The sequence below is a fragment of the Bombus flavifrons genome, chromosome 10, assembly GCF_040668555.2.
Source record: "Bombus flavifrons isolate JBK064 chromosome 10, iyBomFlav1_principal, whole genome shotgun sequence".
Classification (NCBI taxonomy): domain Eukaryota; kingdom Metazoa; phylum Arthropoda; class Insecta; order Hymenoptera; family Apidae; genus Bombus; species Bombus flavifrons.
In genome coordinates this window covers 1,748,336-1,754,335 of record NC_138451.1, presented here as the reverse complement: position 1 = coordinate 1,754,335, position 6,000 = coordinate 1,748,336, and the positions used below count along the sequence as shown (strand labels likewise).

The following is a 6,000-nucleotide window of genomic DNA, read 5'->3' as shown; positions in this document are numbered from 1 at the left end:
GACAAAGACTATTTGTTCCTTTGGAGGACCTTAGCTAAATAATTCCTGAGATTTATGGCGGGTCCTTAGGTTAGCTGAAAGTGTTCTGAAGGAATGTATCGAGATCTGGCAAGCATCTTGTCCGAAGGACAGGGTTTTTGTGTAGCGAGCCACGGGACAGAAACCGTTGGAGAATTTGCTGTCGAGTGTCGCTACAAATGTAATATGGTTGCATTTATTGAGGATTGCTTTAATTTGTTTAACTTGCAGCCACTTTTCTATTTTTGTGATATGTTCTTGTAGTAATGCGACTGCTGTTAAAGGGTTAGTGCGCCTGACTAGTACAGCTGTGTCGTCCGCGAATGTCAGTATTTTCCTATTGGTAATTGTTGGTATGTTGGCCGTGCATAGAGTGTATAGTATTGGTTCTAAGACGCTTCCTTGCGGAACCCCTGCCTTGACGTCTTTAACTTCTGAGTATGTGTCCCTAATTTTTACTATGAAGGTTCTGCTGCTTAAGTAAGATTTTATTAATTGGTCTATCTACTCCGGGAATTGTTTTCTGATTGATTGAAGCAGGCTTTCGTGGTTTATTTTGTCAAATGCTTTCTCGATGTCTATAAAGAGGGTTGTGCAGTATTGTTTGTTTTCTAGTGCTAGTATTATTTCGTTGACCAGTCTGTGCATTTGCTCTATAGTGGAGTGTTTGTTTCTGAAACCAAATTGGTGATCCGGTATTAATTTTTCCTTCTCTATTATTGGTTTTAGGCGGGCGTATATTATTTTTTCTAGTATTTTGGAAAACACGGGAAGTAGTGATATTGGTCTGTAAGATGCTGTTTGGTGTGGGTCTTTGCCTGGTTAGATAACATTATGATCTGTGCTGGTTTCCATAGTTTAGGATAGTATTGGATTCTTAATATTGGATTGTCAATTATTGTCATTAGTCGTGTCGCTTTTGGAGGAAGGTTTTTCAAGATTTTACCATTGATTAGTTAGGTTCCTTTAGCTTTATTGCTTTTTGTTTTTTCGATTATGTTTCTAATTTCTTGTGCTGTTGTTTTAGGTATGGTGTATTGCTTGTCAGTTGCGGTACTAGTGGTTAGCTGCAAAATCAAGTAGGTCAGGTATTTTGCTTAGGTCTGTCGGCCAGTATGTCGGTCCTCCTGTGGATAATATATTGAGGTTATTGTTTCTAATGTAGTTTTCCAGGGTTCTACCTCGAGGTGTAGTGATTCTTGACCCCATAGTGTGTGCTTTGAGTTGTAATCTCCCGCTGCGATATACTTGTCACCTTACTGTTGAAAGTACTCTTCCCACATTTGTGATGTAATTTTGTGTCGCGGTGATACATATACTGCTGAAAACTGTAAATGGTTGCTGCTAGTTTGTACTGTAACGGTGGTTGCTTGGATATATTCCTTAATAACTTGGCTGTGTAAGTGGTGTTTAATGTCGTTTCTTATTATTACTGCGGGCCCTCCGTGTGCTTCTCCTGAGGGGTGCTTGGTATAACATATATGGTGTAGTACGGTATTTTTATGTAACTTTTTGTAGTGAAGTATGTTCCTGATACGAGTGGTATGTCGATATTATTGTTATACAGGCATTTCTGCGCATTTGACACACGCCGGGTTTCTGTTGCAATAATTTTTTGTATGTCCATATTGTTGACACCGCATACATTGTCGTATGTCTTTTTTATATCTGGGTGGCTCAGCTGTAATTATTGTGTTCAGAACTTTTTTAACACCGTAATTCTAGATTCCATCATAGGCTTAATTAAACAATTATCGTTTTTCGATCCGATTGCATTTGTTTGAAATTTGTGATAATGAGCTTGGGCTCGAGGCGACAGCCAGTTGCCGAACGTAGCCGTGGTCACGGGATGAACGCTTTGCTAACAAAGGTATGGAGTAATCCTATAGCTTTTCTTAAAAGAAATATTTGTGGCGGCACGCAACATAAACATTCCAACGGTTTCTGTCCCGTGGCTCGCCACTCGAAGACCCTATTTTTCGATTAAGATGATTGCCAGATGTCGATGCGTCTCCGCAGGACATGTTCAGCTAGCCTGAAGACCCGTTATAATTCTTAAGAGTTAGTTAATTAAAGTCCTTCAAACAGACAAACAGTCTTTGTCCCAACTACGGGAAGATAGGGGAGACCTATTTTTTCAACGAACGACGTCTCCCACTAGCAACTTTCCCTCGAGGGCGGCTAGCATTTTTTTCTAACCACCGATATGGAGATTGACCAATTAGCAGCAACGTCAATTCCCCTTACTTTCTGAACGAAGGCTATCCTTGACGAATCCGATGATCTCGTGTCCTGAGACACTCCCCATTATAGTTTTCCTCTGTGCCATCATCGGGATGGAAACTCATTCCTTTCTTGCTATCCCATCGACGAAAAGAGTAACGCTTTACGTCCAGTGAATATTATGCGTTCTATTAACAAAGAGTCCGACTTAGATTTTGCGAGCACGTACATCTATCATCCCGCTGACCGCGGATTCGTTATTGAACCTAGGATCGTTGTCATTAGTTTCTCGAGTATCTAATTACCACGGTTACTTGTCCAATTCTATAATAATTGTATTGGCACTAGTCAATGTCTTCTCTATTGCATAACGGCAATGTGTAATCCAAATAAAGGTTCGTTTCACGCTCCTAACCCTAATTCTAATGTAGACCCGACATATATAATATAATACATATAATATATTTTGTAAATTGAAACAATTACATATAAGCCGAGCTGGTTGCATGTTTTTCACAGACTTGCCGTTCATATTGATCACACTCTCTCATAGTGCACTTTCCTCGTTTCCGACTTCCACATGGCTTATACTGCGTGAATCAGCTCAAGTTCCAACAGATATTTATGTAAAAGTCCGTAGTATAATAATGATAAGCTTCAGGATAATAAAACCGTTTTTAAATATTAATCTTAAAATTGAAATATTTTGCACAGTTGTACGCAGGATCCGCTTATAACTTTGAAGCGTTGCGAATGAACGTAGTATGGTAGTAGAATTCCCATGGCACGTGGTTGTGTCTAACAAGTATTAATTAGTTGCAGGTGCTAAATGACGAATAGAATTTGATTATTGGAAGGTTGGCTTGTGAAATTTGTGAAATATTTTATAACTAAATATTTATAAATTGAATACTTCGTGCGAATTATTTTAATTGGAAAACTTTGTTCTCTCTTTACAATGGATCCTACAACAACCAAATAAATTATTCTACATGTGAAAGTAAGTCATAAAAACAAATGCAGTTTTATGTGAATATTAGTTGCTTCTTGGATTTTTTGTTCCAGTTATCTGATTGACCAGAATTTTGTAAGAAATATTTTCAAAAATATGTGCAATTTATGATGAATACACATTATCATATTCAAAAGCTTATTGCAGCATAAATTCTTTTTAAGTTCTTTTATATTCTGCTACGGTGTCTGTCTTTTTTCTTTTGTTACAAAATGTCCTATTTCAATAAGAAAGATAAATATCATTTGTTGCATCAGTGATGAACGCGATAAAATTATGTGGCATTTATAATACTTCTATAGTTAAATACTATGCTCTTAAAAAATAATCATGTTTCTATTAAAATCAACTTCTATAAATATTGTAATATCGTAGAATAGCTTTGATTGGAGATCGGCTGAAATTAGAAAACACCGTGTACGTCGTCCTTTGTGGTTTGTTTACATCTAAGAGCGCCTATGTGACTAAAGTGACCTAGTTCTTGCAGAGGTATGAGAAAAACGATAAACAGCGTTAGAACAAAAGACGATTTCGGTTTTCAAGGAGAGGTGACGGAGAGGTCAGAGTATGCGAGTCGAAAAGCGAGTGTGTTGCGAAGAGCAGAGTTGATCGAGACGTCGAAGCATAGAGTCGTTAGAGTTGAGTTGTGAGTGTTGTCGAGTTGCTAGTGAGAGAGAGAGAGAGAGAGTTACCAAACAGTTGTCAAGTTATTTGATGTAAATACGAGCGTTGCATTTAGTTTTTCTGTTAATCAAACATCGTCTTTTCTGTCTAACTAATATCTGTATTTTCAATCTATAATTAATAAATTATAATTAATCGGGAAAAATTACATCTTTAATATATATTCCGATATTACAATATTATCCAACACACACACGCACGCACGCACGCACACGCGCACACACACACACACATGCACGCTCGCACGCACGCGTGTGCGTGTATGTGTGTGTGTATATATATATATATATATGTCGGGTTAAGGTTAGAATTTTGGGCGCGTAACAACTCTTCATGTGAATTAGCCATTGTTTTACACAGCCGAGATTATATTTACACGTATATACAAGTCTACTACAAAGATTAACAAATAATAAGTCTAGTGAATAATAAGCTTAACGAATAATAAAGTTAGTGAAATAATAAGTTGAACAAATAATAAGTCTAACAAATAATAAGTCTAATAAATAATAAGTTTAACGCACAGTAAGATTAATGAATAGTATGATTTACGAATAATAAGTTTAATGAACGCTATTAGCACTATTTTTGAGTTCAAACGAATCCACGGTCAACGGGATTACTCTCTACTAAGCGTAAACTGATCTTAGGCACAGAAATACGATTGTTGAAAATGCTCGATGTGTCACTCTTCAAGGCAATCGCAAGAATGCCACCCTCGTGGAGATTTTTCTCGCTGTACGCTTGCATTTGTTTTCTATACTCGTTTGGAAGCATCGAGAAGGTTCCAAACGCCGTTGTTAGGCAGACTCGTTGGAAGCATCGAGAAAGTTCCAAACGCCGTTACTAGGCAGTTTCTGCCTGGAGTTTGATTATTAATACAATGTATGTCCCATTGTATCAGCACCTCCGAGGCAACATCACACGTGGCTAGACCCGCTCCCGAGGCCGCATGCCGTCACAACCACATTTCTCGGAAAACCCATACAACCACTCCAGACCTCCGTTAGGCAAAACCTCCATCCCGTGACCGTGGCTACGTTCGGCGAGCAATTGTCACCTCGAACCCAATCTCGCTATCACAAATCTGGAACAATTACAGCTATGATAAAATCTAGGCTAGAGTACTAGAGGATGTTCCCAAAATTTCCAAGGAACGGCTTCGGCTTTCCTTTCATCTCCGACATATATATATGTCGGGTTTACATTGGAATTAGGATTAGGGGCATGAAACGAATCGTCGTTTGGTTTACGCATTGTCGATAAGCAATAGAGAAGACATTGACTAGTGCAGATACGATTATTATAGAATTGGACAAGCAACCGTGGCAATTAGACACTCGAGAAACTAATGATAATGATCCTAGGTTCAATAACGAATCCGCGGTCGACGGGGTAATGGATGAACGTGCCCGCAAAATCTAAGTCGAACTCTTTGTTAAAACGGGGAATATCCACCGAGCGTACAGACGCTAAGTAAGTCGCTAATACGATCTCGCGAGAGAATGACTTTTCGTCGCGATGATGCTGCAGAGGAAAACTATGATGGGATGTGTCTAAGGACACGAGATCATCGGATTCGTCGAGGATAGTCTTCGTTCAGAAAGTAAGGGAAATTAACGTTGCTTCTAATTGGTCAATCTCCATATCGGTGGTTAGAAAAGATGCTAGCCGCCCTCGAGGGAAAGTTGCTAGTGGGAGACGCCGTTCGTTGAAAAAATAGGTCTCCCCTATCTTCCCGTAGTTAGGACAAAGACTGTTTATCTGTTTGAAGGACTTTAGGTAACTAGATCTTAGTGTTTATAACGGCCCTCGGGCTAGCTGATCACGTACTGTGGAGACACATCCACATCTGGCAATCATCTTACTCGAAGAATAGGGACTGCGTGTGGCGAGCCACGGGACAGAGACCGTTGGAATGTTTACTGTCGCGTGTCGCCAGAGATATTTCTTTTAAGGAGAGCTATAGAATTATTTCATACCTTTGTTAGGCAATGCGTTCATCCCTTGACCGCGGGCACGTTGACGACCGACTGTCGCCTCGAGCCATGCTCACTATCACA

General features: G+C 39.3%; 1 long non-coding RNA gene across 1 annotated transcript in view; it reads right to left on the bottom strand.

The window, feature by feature from the left end:
• Window positions 1-253: 253 nt before the first annotated feature.
• Window positions 254-6,000, bottom strand: part of LOC138183826 (uncharacterized) — a 154,824-nt gene continuing 149,077 nt past the window's right edge. The window contains exon 2 of the long non-coding RNA XR_011174182.1: window positions 254-726. This is a non-coding gene — a long non-coding RNA (uncharacterized LOC138183826). The remainder of the gene's footprint in view (window positions 727-6,000) is intronic.